Here is a 22,359-nt window from a genome sequence, read left to right as displayed (position 1 = left end):
TGTTTTTCCAATCTTTATTATTTCTAAGCCTTTTAAGCGAATTTGTGGTTAAACATTAGAAAATAATGTGCATATGCTTATACCTAACAAATGGGTTGAGATTGTTGACATGTGTAGGTTGAAAGAAGGCTTCTAGAAGACCCTTATGTGGCACCCTAAGGCCAAATTCGAATTTGAGTGGAAAGAATCATGGGATCATGAGGATATGTGTCACATCTCCTAATTGTATTGTAACTCTAAGAAGACATGTGTCTTATCAGTTCCTATTTTGATTAGGACTCTAGAGGTAGAGGGAGAGATTCATGGATTCTCATTAATGAGATGGCTCTCATCTTTTTGTATAAATAGGAGATCTCTCTCCTTCATTTGTTATTCCTTTTTAGCTTAGAGTTGGGAGTTCTTAAGTCTTTTTAGCTTGTGAGTTTGTAGTTCTTCCTTGATGGCTTTTGAAAGCTTTGGAGAGCTTTGTTGTACTTTGTAATTTTGAAGAATTTGAATAAAGCTTTGATGTTCTCAACATGGAAGGAGATGTGAAGTAGATGTCATGGAGCACATTAGAATGTAAGGTAGAGTAGATTTCATTTTGTAATTTTCTTTGATTTCATTATGTCATTTGATTGCTTTCAAGTTGGTAGATTAGATTTTTCATTCATGCAATTTTAATTCATGCAAGTGTGTTCAACCGGTTGATTGTAGGTTAATAATGCACATAGCTTTTTAATGACTAATGACATGACGGAATCATCTTGTCCTTCTGCTGATTTTTTTTTTTGAGTTCTAATTCCAGCATTGTTATTTCTTTCAGTTTTGCTTTGCTCATTTACTTTCATGCAATTTAGATATCATAGTACTCAACTTGTTCATGATTGCTTCCCATAAAGTAGATTGAGCTGAAGGGTAAAGGATCAGAAGAGTTGAAGTAGTGTGATTAGTTTCCTTTATGCAATTTAGATATCATATTGCTTAACTTGTTCACGATTGCTTCCCATAAGGTAGATTGAGCTGAAGAGTAAAGGATCAGAAGAGTTGAAGTAGTGTGATTAGTTTCCTTTATGCAATTTATATATCATATTGCTTAACTTGTTCATGATTGCTTCCCATAAGGTAGATTGAGCTGAAGGGTAAAGGATCAGAAGAGTTGAAGTAGTGTGATTAGTTTCCTTTATGTAATTTAGATATCATATTGCTTCCCATAAGGTAGATTGAGCTGAAGTGTAAAGGATCAGAAGAGTTGAAGTAGTGTGATTAGTTTCCTTTATGAAATTTGGATATCATATTGCTTAACTTGTTCATGATTGCTTCCCATAAGGTAGATTGAGCTGAAGGGTAAAGGATCAAAAGAGTTGAAGTAGTGTGAATTAGTTGCTTTTCTTTCAGTCTTTGAGTTGCTTTAAGTTCAGTTTTTACTTTCTTCAGTTTTCTTTTTATACAACAACAAGGATACTGGGTTTCATAGTCACTAGCTCATTGATTGGTTATTGCATTCTATTTTGATTGAAGTAGCTACATATTTACACTTTTGTTTAAGTACTAATTCCATCAATAACATGTTTTAAGATCTTTTGAAGTGCTAAGTTTTGGAAGTTACCATTAGGGACATAGGCCTTGTCTTGAAATCTTTATCCATACTTGTCCTTTAAAAGTATTCTTAAGACCTTAGAATAGGATTTCCATTTGCATTAGACAATTTAGGAAACCAACAAAAACAAAACCACAAAGCAAAATAAAATCTATAAAACAACGAAGTAAGAAAAAGGTTAATTAAGCACATATGGTGCACCACACTTCATCAGTTTACGATACCCGGATTGATAATTTATGTAGAGCAATTTAAGACGTTAAATTGACTAGACACCTTGCACGGAGGAACATATTCCGAAAGCTTGGTGATAGGGTTTGCACCTTGGGTTTCAACTTCCATCTCTACATCCTCCTACTCCACTAAGATTTGTTCAAATTATTCCTCCTCGACCTCCAGATTAATGGCCTTCCCCTTTTCCTGCAGGGTGAGCTTGGTCTTCAGTTGATCTGGAATTTATCCAAGATAAAGAATTCAAGGTATTACAGACTCATGTGCATGGATGTGCCTATGTTACTTGCACCTCCACCGTTGATTTGGGCCACCCATATCCTATGGTCGTCCTTCATGCCGCGCGGACAAGTTGCAAGATGTTTACTCGTCTGATGCGAGTGGTTTTCTCTCTCATCCATTAGACATGTGTTGCTCGATGTGTGGCATCGTGCGGGACTCAGTTAAAACTGCTTACCGCCTCGAGGCCTTTCGATATCCTGCTGGTTTGTGGAATCTCGCACTACGAAACTGAATGCGTTACTTTTTTTCTGACTTTTATAGCAGTTTCGGGTCTAAGCACTTCGGGGCCTTCCTTCACAGAGGGGGACATCCTGTTTAGCACTAATCGTGTATGAGAAACCACCCCCGTTTCTTGATTTGGCCTCTAGTTTTTCTAGTTTGTGCCAGCATACGTTACCATGGGCCAACGATCTGCGCGCTCGACCGAGGGTCCTTGTTGCTCCACTCTGGCCACAACTGCAACTATTACGAGGATTCCTTCTGATAGCTTTGGTTTTTCTAAGACTTGAACCTTTAGGCATATTTTCAAACAGTGATGAAAACTTAGAGAGTTTTTTAGGATCCAATTCAGATCACGACCTTCCCATTGAAAATGCTATTGGATGTCCAAAAGTTGTTTTTATTTTAAACATCAATCAAGTGATGGTATTACTTCCTCACTTGCTCAATTTCTATCCATTTCACACTGCTTGGATTTGAACCTTTGAGTCCAAACCTGAGGTATTCAACATCCCCTCTACCCATAGTTCTTACCTTCCTATCCAAAAATGTATCTTCCTGCAATTCATTAAGATATTCAGGCAACATATGATCAATAGAAGTCAATTGCCTTTGCTCTTCGCGATCTTCGATTAGTGAAGGTTCAAGTAGTCTCAAGCTATCTGCATTAACAATTGAGTAGATGTGCATGTAGGCTCTAGATCAAGGCGAAAAGCATTCTCACCACTTTTCTCAAGTATCTTGAAAGTCCATACCTTATTGGCTTTAGCTCCTTACCTTCACCTTGCATTCTGTCTTTGCTGATATACAGCCAGACTTGATCACCAACTTGGAAACTATGCTCCATCCGATGCTTGTCATGCCTTGCCTGTACTTGGCTTAGCTCTTTTCCAGTTGTTCTTGTACTGTCTGGTGAATCTCTTGGATTTGTTTAATGGACTTGGTTTCCTTTTCCACGTCACTATGTCCATCAAATGCTATGTCTTTACCAAAGACAAAATCCAAGGGAGACCTTGGTGTGAAACCAAAACAGGTCTCGAAAGGAGATCTCTGTGTAGAAGAATGTTTAGCTCGGTTGTAAGCATGTTGCACATAACATAAATGTTCATCCCAAAGTTTGGGATGCTTGCTGCAATAGCCTCCTGTTAGGATATTCCGACACATAGGATATAGTTAAGTTCAACTTGGTCTAGTATAGAGTTAGGTTAGAGTTAGGTAAAGTGTGTTTCTTTACCGTTGTACATTTTGTAACTTACAATCCGACGGTCACGATATGTAGTGATCCGACGGTTCACTCTCACCTCGGTATTACCGACACTTGATCCGTGGCTTGACACCCGATTGGTCCATGAGTTCTATTTAAAGCGCATGGAGGTTCATTGTTCGAGTAATCCGTGCATGAGAGAAGCTTATGTAAATTTTCATTCTTTGATTAATAAATTGCCTGTAGTACCCACGTTGGGACAGGCCGTGGACTGTTTCCCTCCTTGCACTCTGAGGGTTTTAACCACGTCAAAAATACTGGTGTATTGATTTGAGATCTGGTTGTGAGCGGTGTCCTTTTGGTATTCTTTCTGTGGAACTTACCTTGTAAATTCTTACATGGTATCAGAGCGATTTGAGGGCCGCGTCCGTTGGTGATCCAAATCTGAAGCCGGTAGAACTGCATGCGGCTGTCATTTCCTAGATCTGTTGTTTCTGACTGCTTTCGGGCCGAGAGGACTGCTCTGTTGCGTTCGGAGCATCTGTTCTAGTGAGGAACCCCTTTCGTTTCATGCGAAAAGGTTTCCGGTAGCCCTAGCTGCGTCATTTTTCAGATCATGAGGTATACAATATTTTTTTTCGCAGTTTACTGTTAATTTCTCTCTGCTTATTTCGGTCTCAGTTTATTTAGCCTTTTTTTTAACCGGATCTATACCTTTCATTTCTGCGTATGCTCTTTGCCCTGCGACTCTGTGCGATCTGGGCAAATCAGAAACAGAAAGGAAGGATTTTTCTCATGTGTATGCTCTTTTCCCTGCACCTTAGTGTGATCTCGGAAAATCAGAAACATTGAGAAAAATATTTAGTTTTTCGGCTAAAGCTAACCTTGAGATTTTTTTTTAAATTTCTAGTTTTTTGGCTAAAGCTAACTTCGAGCCGCAAGGTTCGTTTTTCTTTGCATATTCGTGTTGGGTTTTGTGTTTTGTGTTTTGTAGGGAAAAAGAGCTTTCTCAAGGCAAGCACGCAAATCGAGGCCCCCCCCCCCCCTCTCTCTCTCTCTCTCTCTCTCTCTCTCTCAAATATTTTATATAGATCAATTGGTTCAAAGCTTTTTTTAGAGAGTAGAGGTCTTGGGTTCAAGTCTCCATTTTGTGGGGGCGGATTTTTTCATTCCCGCACATTCGCGCACTTTGCCGGCAACGTCATAAAGTTTTTTTTCAAAAAGCCATAACTTCTTCATCCGGAAACCTTTTTCAGAGCCGTTTTTTTTAAAACCGCCTATTTTTTCGAGATCTATCCGTTGGTACACTTACTTTCAGCATATTCAGCTTCAGTTTAAAAAAAAAAAATGGAAAGTCCATGCCAAGTCATTCTTGACAACACTAACTACTTCCAATGGGTAGAATACATGGAAGATTTACTTAGAAGTAAAGGTCTCTTCAGAATAGCCACAAACCAAGAGAAGAAACCAACAGATGAAGACAAGGCGGCAAAATGGGAAAATAGACAAGATCTATTTCTCCTGATCTTAGATTCCACATTGCAGGACTTGAGACTCCTCATGAAGCATTAGAAAAACTTGCTAAAGTTTTTGGGATTAAAAATGAAATTAGATCCCATCAACTTGAAAATGAGCTGCTTACTTTGGATCCTAATAATTTTTCTTGCATTGAAGATTTCTTGTCCAAATTCAAGACCCTTAGATATCTCTTGGAAGGTGTTAAAGTTAAGAAAGATGATGGTAACCTTATTTATTCCATCCTTACTAAGTTAGGACCAGCCTACTCTGTATTTGTTTCCACTTCCCATTCTACAAGGGAAGCTTTCATTTGTCAAGGACAAGAATACAAGGCCCCTTCCTTTGACTCCTTTTGTGATTCCTTAATAAGAGAACAAGAAAAACTCTTACACCTTGGTCTTCTTAATCTTGGAAACTCTTCCACAAAAGCGTTAGCCGCCCAGCAGTACCCAAATTCAAAGAATCCTAAGAAGTCATATCCTCAAAAGAATGGTCCTAAACCATTTCAGCCTCAAAATGAAAGATCATTTCAGCAAAATGATAAGCCCAATAAAAACAAATGGAAGAAGACTGATAGACATTGTAACTTTTGTAATCGAGATGGCCACTTAGAATCTAAATGCTTTAAGAAGATGGAAGCCTTGGAAGCCGCAATGAAGAAACATAACATTCATCTGGAGCCTACTTCAACTTCAACTTCCGGAACGGCACTTTCTGCATGTCATCGTCAATCATCTCAGTCTGGTTATGCATTAAATGTATCTTCTTCTTCTTCTCATTCTCATGAGTGGCTCATTGATTCTGGAGCCTCTTGTCACATGGCCAAAAACCAAGCCATGTTTTCTTCTTTAAATGATTGTAACACCAAAAGTATATATGTTGGTGATGATAGATCTCTTAATGTTGTAGGGACTGGAACTGTTCATCTAGACAATGGTCAGTTCAACGATGTATTATGTGTTCCAAACTTATCCTGCAACCTTCTATCTGTCTATCAGATAACTCATTCAGGTGAAGGTAAAATTGTTGAATTTTCACCTCATGATGTTGTAATCAAGGATCTAAAAGATCCTAAACAGATTCTAGCTACTGGTCTTGCTGATGATTCCAAAAGGTTGTATAAGTTTCACAACTTTGGGTCATCCCATCTTCCCTCAGTATTTGTTGCTCATAATGATGAAGTGAGCAAACTTTGGCATGAGCGGTATGGTCACTTAAACTATCGCTCCCTTCAGCATCTATGTAAAGAAAATATGGTGACAGGTCTTCCTATGGTATCTTGCAAAGATGGTGTTTGTTTCGGATGTGTACTCGGAAAACATCATCGGGACAGTTTTGACAAACGTGCCTCTTGGCACGCCTCAGCCCCTTTACAGCTTGTGCACAGTGATTTATGTGGTCCTCTTCATGTTGCTTCATTCTCTGGCTGCAAGTACTTCTTAACTTTCATTGATGATTTCTCTCGACGCACTTGGGTATACTTCTTAAAACTCAAGAGCGAAGTATTTAGCACTTTTTTGACCTTTAAAGCATTTGTTGAAAAACAATCTGGACATCAAATTCTTAAGCTAAGAACTGATAATGGTGGAGAATATGTTAAAAACGCATTCATCAACTTTTGCACCGAAAATGGAATTCAAATGCAACATACTGTTCCATACACTCCACAACAAAATGGTGTAGCTGAAAGGAAAAATCGCACCTTAAAGGAAATGGCTAATTGTATGCTGCAATCTAAAGGACTCAGTCTTAGTTTTTGGGCCGAAGCAATTAATTGTGCAAATTATATAATCAATCGCACTCCTACTAAGGTTCTAGAGAATATCACTCCAGAAGAAGCTTGGAGTTCCATTAAACCAGATGTAAGTCACTTTCGTGTGTTTGGAAGTGAAGCATGGGCCCATATTCCAGATGAAAAGCATAAAGCTTTAGAACCTAAGAGTGAGAAATGTACTTTTGTTGGATATTCTGAAGATGTAAAAGGTTATAGACTTATTCCATTTAAGTCCAAAAATGTTATCATTAGAAGAGATGTAAAATTTGATGAAAATAAATCGGCCTGCGAGCCTAGTCCGGCGGATGTGCCACCTCTTCCTATCTCTTCTATCTTTGAGAACATTTCTTCTTCTTCTGATGAAAGCGAGGATGATAATCCTCCCCCACCTTCTCAGGATCCTCAACTTCCAAGATGGGTCCGTGCTACTCGGGATGCAGCAGGTGATCTTGCCGGTGATCCTACAGATCAACGACGTACACGTTCTCAGTTTGAAAGAGCCTCTTCTTTACTGGCTCAAGCTCCAGTAAATCATGATCCTGACACTTTTGCAGAAGCTTCAGGCCATCCACATTGGGAAGCAGCTATGAATGAAGAATATCATTCATTGATGACAAATGATACATGGGATCTTGTTCCTCTACCAAAGGGACGCAAACTTGTTAGATGCAAATGGGTTTACAGAACCAAGTATGGACCAGATGGGAAAGTTGATAAACATAAAGCTCGTCTAGTTGCTAAGGGCTTTTCACAGGTTGAAGGCATTGACTACACTGAAACCTTCTCTCCAGTTGCCAAAATGAACTCTATCCGCCTTGTTCTTTCCCTTGCTTCCTCTTTAAAATGGGAAGTCCATCAAATGGATGTTAAATCTGCCTTCTTGCATGGGGACTTACAGGAAGAAATCTATATGGAAAAACCCATTGGCTTCATACAAACAGACTCCAGCCTCGTTTGTCGACTTAAGAAATCCCTTTATGGCCTCAAGCAAGCTCCTCGGGCTTGGTATGCCAAAATGGATAGCTTTCTTTTAGAATCTGGCTTTTCTAGGTGTCATTCTGACAATACTGTCTACACCAAGAAAGTGGGCAACTCTCTTATCATCCTTGTTCTTTATGTTGATGATCTTATTCTTACTGGTAGTGATCCCAACCTTATAAACCATGTGAAGTCCAGCCTTAAAAAGAAATTTGAAATGACAGAATTAGGACACTTACACTATTTTCTCGGTCTTCAAGTCTTGCAATCCCAAGAGGGTATTTTCCTTTCCCAGTCCAAGTATGCTTGTGATATTCTTCGTCATTTTCACATGGAAGACTGTAAGCCAACCCCTTCTCCCTTTCATTCTGGAGTCAAACTTTCAGTCTCTTGTACTTCTCCTGAAGTTGATGCTACCTTATACCGTCAACTTGTCGGAAAACTCTTGTATTTAACCCATACTCGTCCTGATCTTTCCTTTGCTGTTGGCCTTGTTGCTCGTTTTATGCAAAACCCCCGTGAAAGTCATTGGAAAGTAGCTAAAAGAATACTTCGTTATGTTCGAGGTACAGTACAGTTTGGGATTCATTACAGTGCCAAAGCAGCTCCTCTGTTAGTTGGTTTCACTGATTCTGATTAGGCTGGTGACCTTGATGATCGGAAGTCTACTGCCGGTTATGTCTTCACTCTTGGTTCAGGACCTATTACATGGGCTTGTAATAAACAGGCTGCCATTTCTCTTTCGTCAGCAGAAGCAGAGTATCGTGGTGCCGTGGAAGCTAGTAAGGAAGCCTTGTGGCTTCGTCAGATCCTATCAGAGTTTGGCTTTGAGCAGCAGCATCCAACCACACTTTGGTGTGATAATCAAAGTGCCATTCAGCTATGCAAAGATCCAGTCCAGCATCAGCGCAGCAAACACATTGAACTACACATGCACTTCATCAGAAAGCTCATTCATGACCATGTTCTTGAAGTGCAATATTGTCCAACAGATGATCAGGTTGCAGACATCTTCACAAAGGCTTTTAGCACACATGGTACACCCTCTTACATATCTAGAAACTGTCTCATTCGTTTTTGGCCAATAACAAAATCTTTGCAGTTGTGCAACTGTTTTACTTACACCAAAGTGACTTGATATTAGAGAAGTGTGTTCTTCTCGAATTATCTTTACTCTTTCAGTTTGTGGAATGCATAGCTTCTCAAAATGATACAAGAGTTGGTCCTTAACATGATAATCCAATTCTTCTACTCATTTGCCCGACTTAAACTTGCATATACATCTTTAAAATCTATATCTTGAGCATATTGTTCAATGTAGCTTTCATGCAATATTGAATTATGCTTAAGTATAGTAGATGCATTTATAATTGTTCTGGACAACATATCTGCAACTTTATGTATGCCCTTTTTATATCTAATGACTAAATGAAACGGTTGTAGAAAACCCATCCATCTACAGTGTCGTGATTGTTGTAACTTAGTTTTAGAGTGTAGATATTGAAGTGGTTGATGATCAGTATGTATAACTGTCTCTTTGCCCATTAAGTAATGTTTCCACTTTTTCACACTTTGTACTAATGCATACAATTCTTTTCATATGCGGGATAGTTAACTCTTGCAAAATTAAATGTCTCAGAATGATAACATATGTGTTTACTGTGCTGCATCAACACTTCTCCCATGGCATAGTGATCGACATCTGTTTCAATCTCAAATGGTCTTTGAAGATCAGAAAGTGCTAGTATTGGTGTTGTACTAATCTTTTCTTTCAAGGTGTCGAAGGCTTTCTGCTGCTTGCCTCCCCACTAAAACACCTTGTTTAATCATGTTAAAGCATGTAAGGGAGATGCAATTAAGGAAAAGTTGGAAATAAACTTTCTCCAATATTGTACTGCTTCTAAGAAGCTTCTAACTTCTATAGCAGATTTGGGTTTAGGTCAGTTTAAAATGACTGCAACCTTAGAGGGATCTATATTCAATTCAGCACCCCCTACTATATGTCCCAAATAATTCAAAGATGTTTTACCAAATTCACATTTTGAGAGTTTAACATAAAGATTCTCTTTTCAAAACATCTAGAGTCTGCTTAACATGCTTTAAATGTCCTTCCCACATTTTTCCGAATATAAGAATGTCATCCAGATATGCAATAACAAAATCATCAAGAAAAGATATGAGCACATCATTCATGACTCTCATGAAAGTAGCAAGAGCATTAGTTAAGCCAAAGGGCATAACCAGCCACTCATACAATCCCTGCTTTGTTTTGAAAGCAGTCTTCCATGCATCTTGCTCTGCAACTGTGCCCTGATGATAGCCACTACGCAAGTCTAACATGGAAAAATAAACAACTTCTTTCAACTGATCTAATAGATCATCTATGCGAGGAAGGGGATAACGATTTTTGATCATTATCTTATTTAGTTCTTGGTAATAAATGCACATTCTCCACGAGCCATCTTTCTTTTTGACCAAAACAATTGGAGACCCACATGGTGATGTGCTAGGTCTGATGAACCCCTTCTTGAGCAACTCCTATAAAGTCTCAGCTGAGTATAAAGAAATTCCTAGAATCAAATCTCTTTTCCTAAAGTCTTGGGTGTAACCTTGTACACTTTGCCCTTTTAGTTGTCAAAGAGTTTGCTAGCTCATCATGGCTTGCTGCATGTAGGCTATTGGATAGAATTGCTTTTTAATTGCAGAAACAAATGCAATGCAGACAAAAAGAATCTTACCATGTTTCTTCATGTCAGCTTGTGTCTTGCCTTCCCACCATACCAAGGCAGTGCCTCCAAGGCATAGGCTGGCTAGCTGAATCTTACTCTTGTCTGAATCAATGCTCTACACTCTGCAATAAACATCAATCTATTTGATCCAATTATCCAACTTCTCTGCATTCAACTCTCCATCTTATATTGGTAAATCAAATTTAAGCTATTAGGAGGTGTGAGAAATTTTTCTTCTTTCCCTTTGTCTTTAGAGTGGTCATGGAGGAGAGATTCTTCTACTCCTTTGTCTTGTTTGGAGTTTGATGAATCTTCATCTCTATTTTTCTTAAATTCCCTATACATTTCCTTCACCATGGATCTCATGGACATAAAACTATCCATGAACTGGCGGTCTAATTCCAAGGGATTTTCTTCTGACATTTTCCTCTTAGAATAGACTCTTCCAATTTCCAAGTTAGTCTCAGCCAACTCTCCTTCTCCTAATTTAAGCTTTGATCTAGTTAGCATTCAACAACAACATCCAACACAAGCTTGTCTAACCTTAGTAACCTATAGCTTTGATGCTGCTTGAATTGGAATTTATCCAGGATAAAGAATTCAAGTTATTACAGACTCTTCCGCATGGATGTGCATATGTTACTTTATGCAATGGATCGATAAGATTGAAAAATACACAGACATTGAGGCAGTTAGAGAAAACATAACAGGAAAACATGTAAGACAACAAGTTTAATAAGGAGTTCACCCAATGCTCTTGGGCTACGTTTCCTGGTCTAGCTCTCAGTGGTGGCCTCTCAATTATGTTTTTAAGCAGGGTTTTTACAATAGTGAGCTCCATTCGAGTCTCACTAAACTGATAAAAGTTAGTAGGAATGGAGTGCATAGACTCTCCTTACTGAAATTCGACCTTTGATGGTCACAATAGTATGACAGGCCTATGCCAAGAAGTTTGCTTGAACCTCTCAAGCCTTTTATGGAGTACACAGACTCTCTGACTCTCTCTAGCTCTATCTGGCTCGATGCTACCTTCAGGTTAGCTCAGCTTCTACTCTCTCTTTTCTGATCTTAGCTATCTGCCTTCTTGTGTGTTCTTATGCTTCTGTCAGGTCATGGCTTTAAAGCCAGTCTATTCTTTTGACTATTCGTTTCTACTTCCTTGCCTTCTGGTTTCCTTACCTCTGTTTTTTCTAATTCCTCTGCTCTGCATCATCATCACTGGGTAACGCCTCGCAGGGAGGTGGCCACCTATTTCCTAACAAACTAGGTGTCAGGTTCCTTCAACCATTTTTGAATGGCCATTAATTCCGTTTGCTTCAAGATCGCTCGCAAAACATGAATCATTTGCGAACTCATCATCCACGTCGGACTTCAAATCCCCTGTCATCTTGCTTCTTGACTTGTCAAATTTGGTTAGTCATCAGAACGCATCTTCGCCGTTGATTTGGGCCCCCCAGATACTACAGTCATCCTTCATATTAGGCAGACAAGTTGCACGATGTTTACCCGTTCGATGAGGGTGGTTTTCTCTCTCATCCACCAGACACGTGTCGCTCGATGTGTGGCATTAGGCGGGACTCAGTCAAAACTACTTACCACCTTGAGGCCTTCCGATATCCTGCCGGTTTGTGGAATCCCTCACTACGGAACCGAATGCGTTACTTTTTTTTCTAAATTTTATAGCAATTTCGGGTCTGGGCGCTTCGAGGCTTTCCTTCATTGAGGTGGACATCCTGCGATACACGATTAGCACTTTAGCCACCTCCGTATTAGAAACCACCCTCATTTCTTGATTTTGCCTCCGGGTTTGCCACTTTGAGCTAATGAATGTTATCATGGGCCAACGGTCTACGCGCTCGATTGACGGTCCTCATTACTCCACTCTGGCCACAACCGCAACTGTTATGAGGATTCCTTCTGCTAGCTTTGATTTTTCTAAGACTTGAATCTTTTTGCATAATTTGAAACAATCATGAAAACTTAGAGAGTGTTTTAGGATCCAATTCGGATCATCAGTGGATTTTTGGGCAAGATGCGCACTGGGATCATGGCCTGCTTATCCTTCTTAGGTATCGGTGTTCACGGTCATTTAGGGACCTCAACGATTATTCCGACAATCTATGGGGCTTCTACTTCTGCAATTTCCTACGCGGCTTCCATGGGTGTCGACATCCTTCTATATTTTAGCACTTGCATTGAACCTCAGGAAGAAGGAAGGCAATGCCAGGGTAACCACAAACCATGCTTAGCCAAGTAGCTAGCGCTACTAGGTTAGGAGAGGGCTCTCTTTGTAAGGATCTCAGCTAAATTGACTGGATCTAGAAACTAATATTAGGCTAGGTATTGTAGCACAAGGTTTGATTTGATTTTGAAGGGTTTTGCTGGATCAGGAGGAGCCAAACAGTTAGGGCAAGGAAATTAGGTCAAAACTATAGGGTGTTCGATAGGGCAAGGTAGGCACAAGGCTCCACACTCTTGGGTTTGATGGGTGAGGTGATTAAAGATAGGTGAGGAGCTAAAAAGAGTAGATTCTTCCTAAACTGAAGAAAACATACACTGTGAATATTTCACCAAAACAAAGCATAAAAGTTATGGGTTCTGCTTATCAACTTGAAAACATCCATGTAGGGATGCCTCGACAAGCATGTCAAGCCTTCTCCTCTCCTCTTGCTTGGTCAATTTGCTAATTTTCGTATGAGCTCTTTTGAGCTTGCTCCTTGCTACTTGGTTTCTCCTTGCATAATACTTGGCCATCTTATTTTGTAACTCAACATCTCTGTTTTCTTTGACCAAGAGGGTCTCTAAGTGTGTGTTCACTTTCTCAAGCCAAAACTCTTAGTTTTCAACTATGTCCTTCACCAGTTGCGAATCTAGAGTGAGTTGCTCCTCCAATTCTGCCTCTTTTTGTCTTTTAAGCTCTAAGGCCTTTTTCAATCCTCTTGTTCTTGGCCTTTTTCTTTGTCCCTGTTCATCATCCGGCTCTCCATAATCTCCATAAGCCTCATCAAGCTGAAATTTGGCTTTTTCAGCTTCCCTCTTTGCCTTGATGTACTTGATTTGCATCGACTCCTGCTTAACCTCTAGCTTCTTGTTCTCTTGCTCATAAAAGGAGATAACATATTGGGCTCTTTACAAATTGACCTCAAGCTCCTTGATTTTGGCATCGTTTTCTCTCAAGGAAACTTGGAAAGGTTTGTTTTTCTCCTCATCACTAGTGTCCACAAGGAGAAAATCCTTTTCAATGTCATGTTCTTCATGTGGTTGTTTGACCCCTGCTTCCTCTACCATTTCATCCTTTTATTTAACCTGTAATATTGATGATGAAGGAAAGGCCCCTCCCACTTTCTGCGGGGTAAACACCTGCCTCTTTCCCCTCTGATAGGTGAAAGCAAATGGTTGCAAACTATTCCTCTGTGATATACTACTCTGACCATGCTCAATGTGTACATCATGTCCCTCATTGTCATCATGCTCATCATGTTCCTCATCACTGTCATCATCTCTATTGGGTGAGTGAATGGATACATGAAATGGTGATGTAGATGGTGTGGAGGTGTCTAGTGAAGAATGACCTATTGAGGATGAGTGATAAGTAGGTTGTGGTGGATGAGAAGAAGTAGATGGATGAGTGGAGGATGACGGAGGAATGCGGGGAGCTGGATGAGTAGGTGGTTCATTGAATATTTCATTAGCTATGAAGGTCTCCCAAGTAATGCCTAGTTTATCTAAGTGATGGAGGACTATCATTTTGATAAGAGAATGATGGAAAATACTATGCACCTGATAAGCTGGATCCCTTTTCTGAGAAATGTATGTCATCTTGTCAATACTCCTGAAAAGGTAATATGGTAAACTGAGCATTCTTATCCTGGTAAAGTGCATGAGAATCCTGATATCGTATGATTATATTCTGGAAAACCTACCCTCACATGTGAAATACCTCATGGTGAACTTCATCAATTGCACATACTTGTCCAAAAGATAAGAGAAAGGGACAATTCTTTTCTTATAATTTTTGAACCTTGTCTTAAGATATGGCTCATAAAAAATGTGATGCAGATTTTTCTTCTTGAACCATTTCTCTCCTGCATTTGGAATTCCAGTGGCCTGTGATATGATGGCAGGAGATATAGTGAATGTGACCCTGACTAAAGTGACTAGGTTGTTTTGAAAATTTAGGATGAACTACTTGGTTAACTGCTGATGAAAATTCATCGTTTCAACACTTTGGAAAACTCAAAACAACCCATGTTTGAAACATGATACTGCAAGTAGTGATGCCATAAGTTCTATTGTATCAATGGGTTCAAATCTAATAATTCTCCATTCTTTCTTGGTTGGCCTCCTAGGCTGTTTTTCCCCTTCTTTTGAACTACAATATTCTTCCATGCTTTATAGGTGAAAACTCGAGGGACTAATATATATGTCAAGATGAGTGAAAAAGTGAGGAGGTGGAGTGAAATACAGTTAGGATGGAAGGTTACAAAGTCTAATAATTATTGTAACTTTGATCAAATATGCGATTTTGGAAGCATGTAAGGGAGCTTTGCTAGGGTTTCCAAATTTAGGGTGCCAATTTGCTTAATTGATGGAGAAAAAGAGATGTCGGGCCACTTAATTGTTGTATGCAAGTAGTTGAATCTTTTGTGGCTTGATAAAATGAAGGAAATGGTGTTTTGGCACTCCTAAGATTTTCCAGGCTCCTCTGGCCAAATGTGCAGCACCAAGTGATAGCATGCAGCGTCCTCAACAAACATGCCCTTCACCGCATAGGTGTGCAGCGCCATTGAATTTTACTCTGGATCGGATGGGCAAATGCGCCCGTCATTACATAGGCACACAACGACTCTACCTAGCATGAAACATCCTCAACAAACGCACCCTTCTGATTTTTTCAACCTTCACTCAATCTCCTCTTTGCCGAGAGATTAGGGTGCAAAAGAACTAATGAAGTTTGAAAAATGCTTTTGAAATTTTATATAGAGGATGATTTTGATTTTTCTTTAGAAAAAACCAACTTTATAATGTTTGTTTGGAACTTTTATTTTGTTTTCAAATCTTTGTCTGATGCTTCTCTTTCTTTGTCTCTTTTTAGGTGGATGATGCTTTGATTGAGATGAATTATTCAATGGCTCATTTCTTGCAGCAAGGAGAAATTCTTGGGAAACTTATGGGAACAATTATTACATAAAATGACTTGAGTTATATAAAAAAAAATATAAACAAACTAAAATACTCTGTTTTCATTTCAAAAACATATTTTTGAGATGAAAATTACATCAGTGAAATAATAACTTTGTACAATAACCACGACTTAATACCAATCGCTTTTTGTTTATTCATCTTCCTCCTACCTTTTTTCCCTTTTTTACACTTAAACTATGCTTTTGACCTTGGAAATGAACCCTAAGACCTAATGGAAACATAACTACCTTGACTCTAAAAATAACACAAATGAAGCCATAACTGAATGCAACATGGAGATGGGTCAGCAAATGTACCTCATGAGAGAAAATTTGATTTTCTGAAAAGAAGACAACCATCAGTGGACCATTTTGGCATGATGTAGTGGAATGATCAAAAATTCAGTATGAGACACCTAAAATGAAAATGCAAAGAGAAGATTTGATCCCTGATGGAAGTATGCATATACTGACACTAACACTAGTCATGAGGTCTTGCATCTCCTTAGACAATGTTTCAAACACTGAACTTTCTCTCAAAGCCTCAAATTTTGAAAGGTCCATACACACTTGATAGCGCAACAAGTCATTTCTCAAAATGGCAAGTGTTTTTCACTGGATAGCCACTTGTAATTTATAGGGCATTTTGAATTTGAATTTGAACGTCCCCCCATAAATTTCTCCTTAAATTCCTACCACCCGCTCCATTTGGCCTGAAACCAACCATCAAATAGTGAATAGTGAATTTAATGGTCACTTTCTGGTAGACCTACATGCCAGCGCAACTATCTTCACGTTGTCGCAGACCCTATGACACTTCACTGCTTCGCATAGTTCTGACATCGCGCAGCTCCGAGGTAGTGTAGTTTATAGTCCCGTGCCTCCTTTCAGTTGCTTGGAGCACTAAGACTGTGCTTCGGTTGGCTAGTTAGATGGTCGGGCCACCTATGTATGGTTTCAAATGACTGCCATTCACTTTTCCTGGGAAGGGATCTCCATTTAAATTAACCAATTGGACCACGCCACCATCGGTAATCTCCTTAATAACATATGGCCCCATCTAATGCATTATGAGTTTCCCTGGAAATTTATCAAACTTACTATCATATAATAGCACCAAGTCATTCACCTTAAAGGTGCGCAGCTTAATATGTCAATCGTGCCATGCCTTTTCACACTACTTTTGGACTTGCTGGTGAAATCCAACCAAAAATATCTCTTCTTCGAGCCCATCCAACTACGCAAGCCTCTCTTCCAGGGCTCCGCAACCCATCATATCTGTCAGCGTTGCTATGCACAGAGTAGGCACAATATATTCCATAGGCATTACGGCTTCAACTCCAAAGACAAGCCTAAAAGGTGTCTAACCCATCATCTTCTTACATGTTGTCTGATAAGCCCATAAAACTACAAGTATGCGCAAGTCCCAATCACTTCACCAAGCATTGCATACCTTGGTCAGTGAGGCCTCCAGTACTTTGTTGAATGCTTCCACTATCCCGTTAGCCTGTGGGTGATAAGATGTGCTCTTTTGATGGTACACCTGAAATTCCTCCATTAGTGCGTTGATCGTTTCATTCAGAAAGTGCTTACCATGATCACTTATCAAGATCTTTGGACAACCAAATCGCATCAATACATGCTCAAATTGAAACTACGCGACAGTCGCACCTGTGCAATCCTTCACTGGCTACGATTCTGCCCAACAAGTCAAGTACTTTGTTGCAGTGATAATATACCTCACGCCTATCTTTCTTTGGGGCTAAATCGGTCCTATAAGATCTATTTCCCACTTCTCAAAAGGGTTACAACATCATTTGTGGATTCAAAGGCATTTCATCCCTCCACAATGGCTTACCTGTTCTCTGACATACATCACACGCCTTACAATATGCTTTTGAATCTTGATGAAGGGTTGGCCACCATAACCCTGTGCATAGAATCTTTTGCGCAGTTACATAATGTCCTCCCATGACACCCCCATGAGCGTCTGCAAGGATGCTTCCTTGTTCAAACTTAGGTACATACCTTCACAGTATCTCATCATTCCCCATCCTGTATAGATGCCTAGCAATGACAAAGAAATATGCCGCACACATCACTAATTCCTTCTTTTGCTAGATAGAGTATCCTTCCAGCTTAGTTCCTGTTGTTAGGAAATGTGTTATGTCCTTGAAATGTCCATCTGCGATGCGCACAACAAAAAGTTGCGCGCCAGGTAATCCTTCCTCCAAATTAGTGGGCTCCTCCCCTGTCTCGATGCGCGATAGGTGGTCAGGTGCCACGTCCAACTAGCCAGGTGTCATGCGGAAAGAGTCAATTTTGCAGACAAAACCGACCTCCCTAGAAGCTAAGGCTTTCTAGTGACAAACAAAACAATCAAGCACTATCTTTCCCTAAATATGCATTTACAATAAAAGAAACCAGGTGTTTAAGGCTTACCTCTAGTCCAACGCTTGTTTGTTGTAGTCCAGCCTCTCTGATCCAGATGAGCTCCTTCTCCTTGAAGCCTGCATTCACTAACAAGCAAACGATTACATAGCACCTAAATAACTCATATAATAAAACATATTCATCATAAAGACCAAGGAGTATATGAAACAAATTATATAGAACAACTTGTTGAGAAAAATGAACTTAATTGTATTAATTGGAAACAAAATAAACCATTACAACCAGTGCCTTGGTGTTGTGCAGGTCCCTCCTAGGGTCCAACAAGAGTTCTCCTTTACTTTGATCAGCTCACCCACTTCCAAATGAAGCTAGGAAAGGATTGGAATCTCTCCTCTCAAGCTCTATAAGGGAGTCCTAATTTCAGTAGCATCTACCCTTAGGAATGTTCAGCTTTCAATCTCTCCTCCCTCTGGCCCAATGCCTGTATTTATAGTGCTTTGGAGGAAGTTAATTAGGTCCACCATGAATGGGATAAGCCCCTCTTTCAATGGGATAGCTCCCCTCTTCATGGGATAAGTTCCTCTTTCATTGGGATGCATGAACCATCTGGAGGCGCTCAATCCACGTCAAACCATCTTCTAGAATGCTCTAGAATCGACCACAAGTAACTTTTTTGAAGTGAAACTTGTGCCTTTTGACCTTTACAGGAGTACACACCCACCCCTTTACAAACAGAGCGTACAAGTACGCAGGTTTTATGAACTTGAGGTGCGTACACGCAGGTAAGGCTAAGAGAAACTACGTAACCAGAGTTATATTGACTTTTAAGGACTTTCTCTCTTTCTTGGAGTTTGACATGAGGAGCAGAGGTATAAGACTTGCCAAGGAGGACAGTATGACTATTGACAGAGCCATACTGACTGCAAATAGTCATGGTGACAAATTTTAGTGTAACAGATTGCCCCCTAAAATGCGAAGCCTGTAGTAGATTATGGTTTCATATCATCTAGGAAGGGTGAAGTACTTTATCATTTCAAGGATTATCTTGTGGAGAGCCCGGTTGGAACCTGCAAATATTCAACACAAAATACATGTATGAGATCATATCATCGCTGAGGTAGGCATTCCCATACTCAGATCAAAAACTTTAACTAACAAACTAACTACTGCTCTGATACATGAATGATTTCGCAGTACATCATAATCATAGACTCATGTAGACACAATATGGACGCAACCATCTGTTTATAATTAGTCTACTATATAATGAATACAAAACTCCTCACAGCCTGGATGGCGGAAACTAGATCCAGGGTCTTCATTTCTACTTCCCGAAATAGTACGATTCTATCCATGCGAATTAATGAGTTGATGTCGAGCATGGTAGAAACCACTTGATTACCAGTCAATGATGTAAACTGTTAACAAGTGTGAGAGAGACCACCAGTGATGTCAATGGTTCTCAAAGTACCCAGTACAATCCATGAGATGTGAATGAATGTGCTGATGTCGAACATGTCACGGAATCCTTCGATCGAAACTCAATGATGTAAACTGTCGTCGAAGGCGAGAAACCTGCCATTGATGCATGCGGATTTCAAGGTACTGACGATTTCTAGATCATCTTTCTAGATAATGTGCTGATGTCGATAGAAAGCAATCCGTCGTAGGCAAGCCCACAACATGAAATCATAAATCAAGTTGAAGAAATGTAGCTGTAAGGACTGACTCAGGGACGGTCAAAATGGATGACAAGTATTTTGCAGATGAATGGTTTATTTGCAGTGACCTCTTGAACACATAATGACACAACAGATGGCTTGGTGACATTTGACCCAAAGTTAATACCTGGCTAAAGACTTTCAATGTGGTTTGATCAACTGTGAGGCAAAGGATTTCCCAACCCAGGTGAATGAAAAGTGTCGTGTTCAAGAGCGGTGATAAGGTTTCTCTGAGACAAAAGATAACAAATAGGCTCATTTTTCTCTCTTTTCCCCCGCCATTTCTGGCAAGTACCTCTTTATTTTTTAACAAGATTGAGGACGATAACATTTGATTGATTATAAGCTCATCCTTCGGATGAGTCCAACTTAGTTTAGATTCGAACCCTAAGAAGGAGTGGTCCGTTCCTGTTTGTAATCGAACAGGTACTTTACTGTGAAATTTTTACGAGTCTAGTATAGGAGAAACTCGACGTTTTTCAATTTTAGAGAGTCTGAAAAACTTAAGAAGACTCCAGGGTTGACCTTTTTCGTAAGTTTGTGTCTCCCAAGCCCGAAAAAGTATAAAATAATACTTGAGAGAACCGCTTGATCTTTACGACCAAGGAGTACTTTCATGATTAGTGTCTCTGACCTGAAAAGTAAAAAAGCGATCAAAGACACGTAATTTTATTTCCAATATCGAATTTGAAATGACAAAAATTCGGTAATCTTTTCATGTTTTTACGGTCAAAAAAGGGCTATAAGAGGACCATCTTTTAATTCCGTTTTAACGCGTGTAAAAGAAACGCTTGGAAATCTTTTCATGTTTTAGGAGTCAGAAAAGGGCTTAAAGATGACTCTGATGTTTTTGTTTGTATAAAATGGCAATTTTCCCTGAAAATCCTTTATCCTCCACAAAAACCAACACATTACTCATACCTGTTGATGATAGATAAAAATACTTTGAAAAATACCTTCTCATGGTGGAAAATAAACAAATTTACCATTTATTTACCCAAAAAACCTATAAAAAGGGCTTTTACCAATTCATTTTTACCATTTTACTGTTGAGGAGAGAAAAAAGGGCTTTTGGCAAGAAACTTCCTGTGGACATTGCGGAGAATCCGACCGTCGAAATCGAACGTTGTCTCTTTCAGGTATTCTACAACATCCTCCTCTTCATTTTCATCCATTTGGAATTCATTTTTAGGCCCTAGTTTCATTTTTTTGAGGCTTTGGGGTTTCAAGGTCCGCCTTTCAGGGTACGTAGGTGTTCCACTGGTGACCTCCGTACCCCGGCATTTTCTCAGTTGGGAAAATGTTGGGCGTACGCACCTTGCCTTAAGGGAACCTGCGTACCCACGCTCTGTTCCTAAAGGCGGGGTGCGTACCCCGCAAAACGAGTTTTCAAACCCCAATTTCTTAAAAAAGGACCAATTTTTTTTTATTTCATTGAATCTAACAAATGTTTTTTGGTGTGTAGATTGCCCACCATGCTTGATTGGCACGAGAGAGAGCACGAAGATGTTTATTTGGCCGCCATTAATCATCAACCGTCAATTGATGCTTTGAAGGCATGCGGCCTTTATAAATACTCGGCCATACCTGGAATGAGGGCCCAAGTGAGATTTCTGGAATGGCTGGTAGAAAGGTGGAACGTTCAGAACCAATGTTTTTATATTGGAGGGCACCAGCTCGAGATAGAGCCCTCAGATATTTACTTTCTCACTGGTTTTCCCAAGAGAGGCGAACACTTGACTCTGTTCGAGACTAGGCCGGGTGGCCAGTCCATTGCTAGTCTCCGACTAGAGTGGTGTAACACTTCGAACCAGGAGAAGGGGATAGAGATAAAAACTATATCCCGACCTGAACTTATGGTGATTTCCTTTACAGTTACCAGACTTTGCGGGGCTTCCGCTTTGCACATTGCCACTAGGTCCCAGATGCAGATGGCGATTGATTGCTATCAAGGAACCATTTTTAACTGGTGTGATGCTGTGTTGGCCAATGTAAAAGGCCAACTAACTAGAGTCAAAAACGGGTAGCTGAAGACTTTTGGTTATGGGCCTTTAGTTGTCAGTTTTCCCCTAGAGAGGGTTCTGATGCTGATCCCATAGCAGCTCACTGTTGGTGTTGGGCTTCCTTGAGAGCCCAAATTGATGCGATGGGTTGCGGTTATGGCCCGTCATCCTGATGAGGGGACGAAGGTTGTTCGATTTACTCCGGAGTACTTTCACTGGTTAGAGGACCAGGTCTTTTCGATACAGGATTTTCCTTATGCCGGAGTGGATTTTCGTGGAGATCAGGACATTATTCTTCCACCAGGAGAACAGTGGGATGATACAGGTAACTTCATTTTCTACAAGTTTTTAAACTATCTATTTTTTTTATATCGTCTCAAAAATGACAGTGACAATTTTCAAAATGCAGATGTAGGCCCACGTCGACAAGCCAATCTCCGGCCTTTCGAGAGGAGACTACTAGTTGCAGCGGCACCGGCCCCACAAGACGAGGCCACAGAGACTTTAGCTGAGTTGGAGCATGACCTAGAGCATCTTACAACAG

Source organism: Pinus tabuliformis, chromosome 1_1 (genome assembly GCF_031772625.1).
Source record: "Pinus tabuliformis cultivar Carrire ecotype Pingquan chromosome 1_1, CPIR1, whole genome shotgun sequence".
NCBI classification, from domain to species: domain Eukaryota; kingdom Viridiplantae; phylum Streptophyta; class Pinopsida; order Pinales; family Pinaceae; genus Pinus; species Pinus tabuliformis.
The sequence above is the reverse complement of the archived record's forward strand: the minus strand, read 5'-3'. Positions refer to the sequence as shown.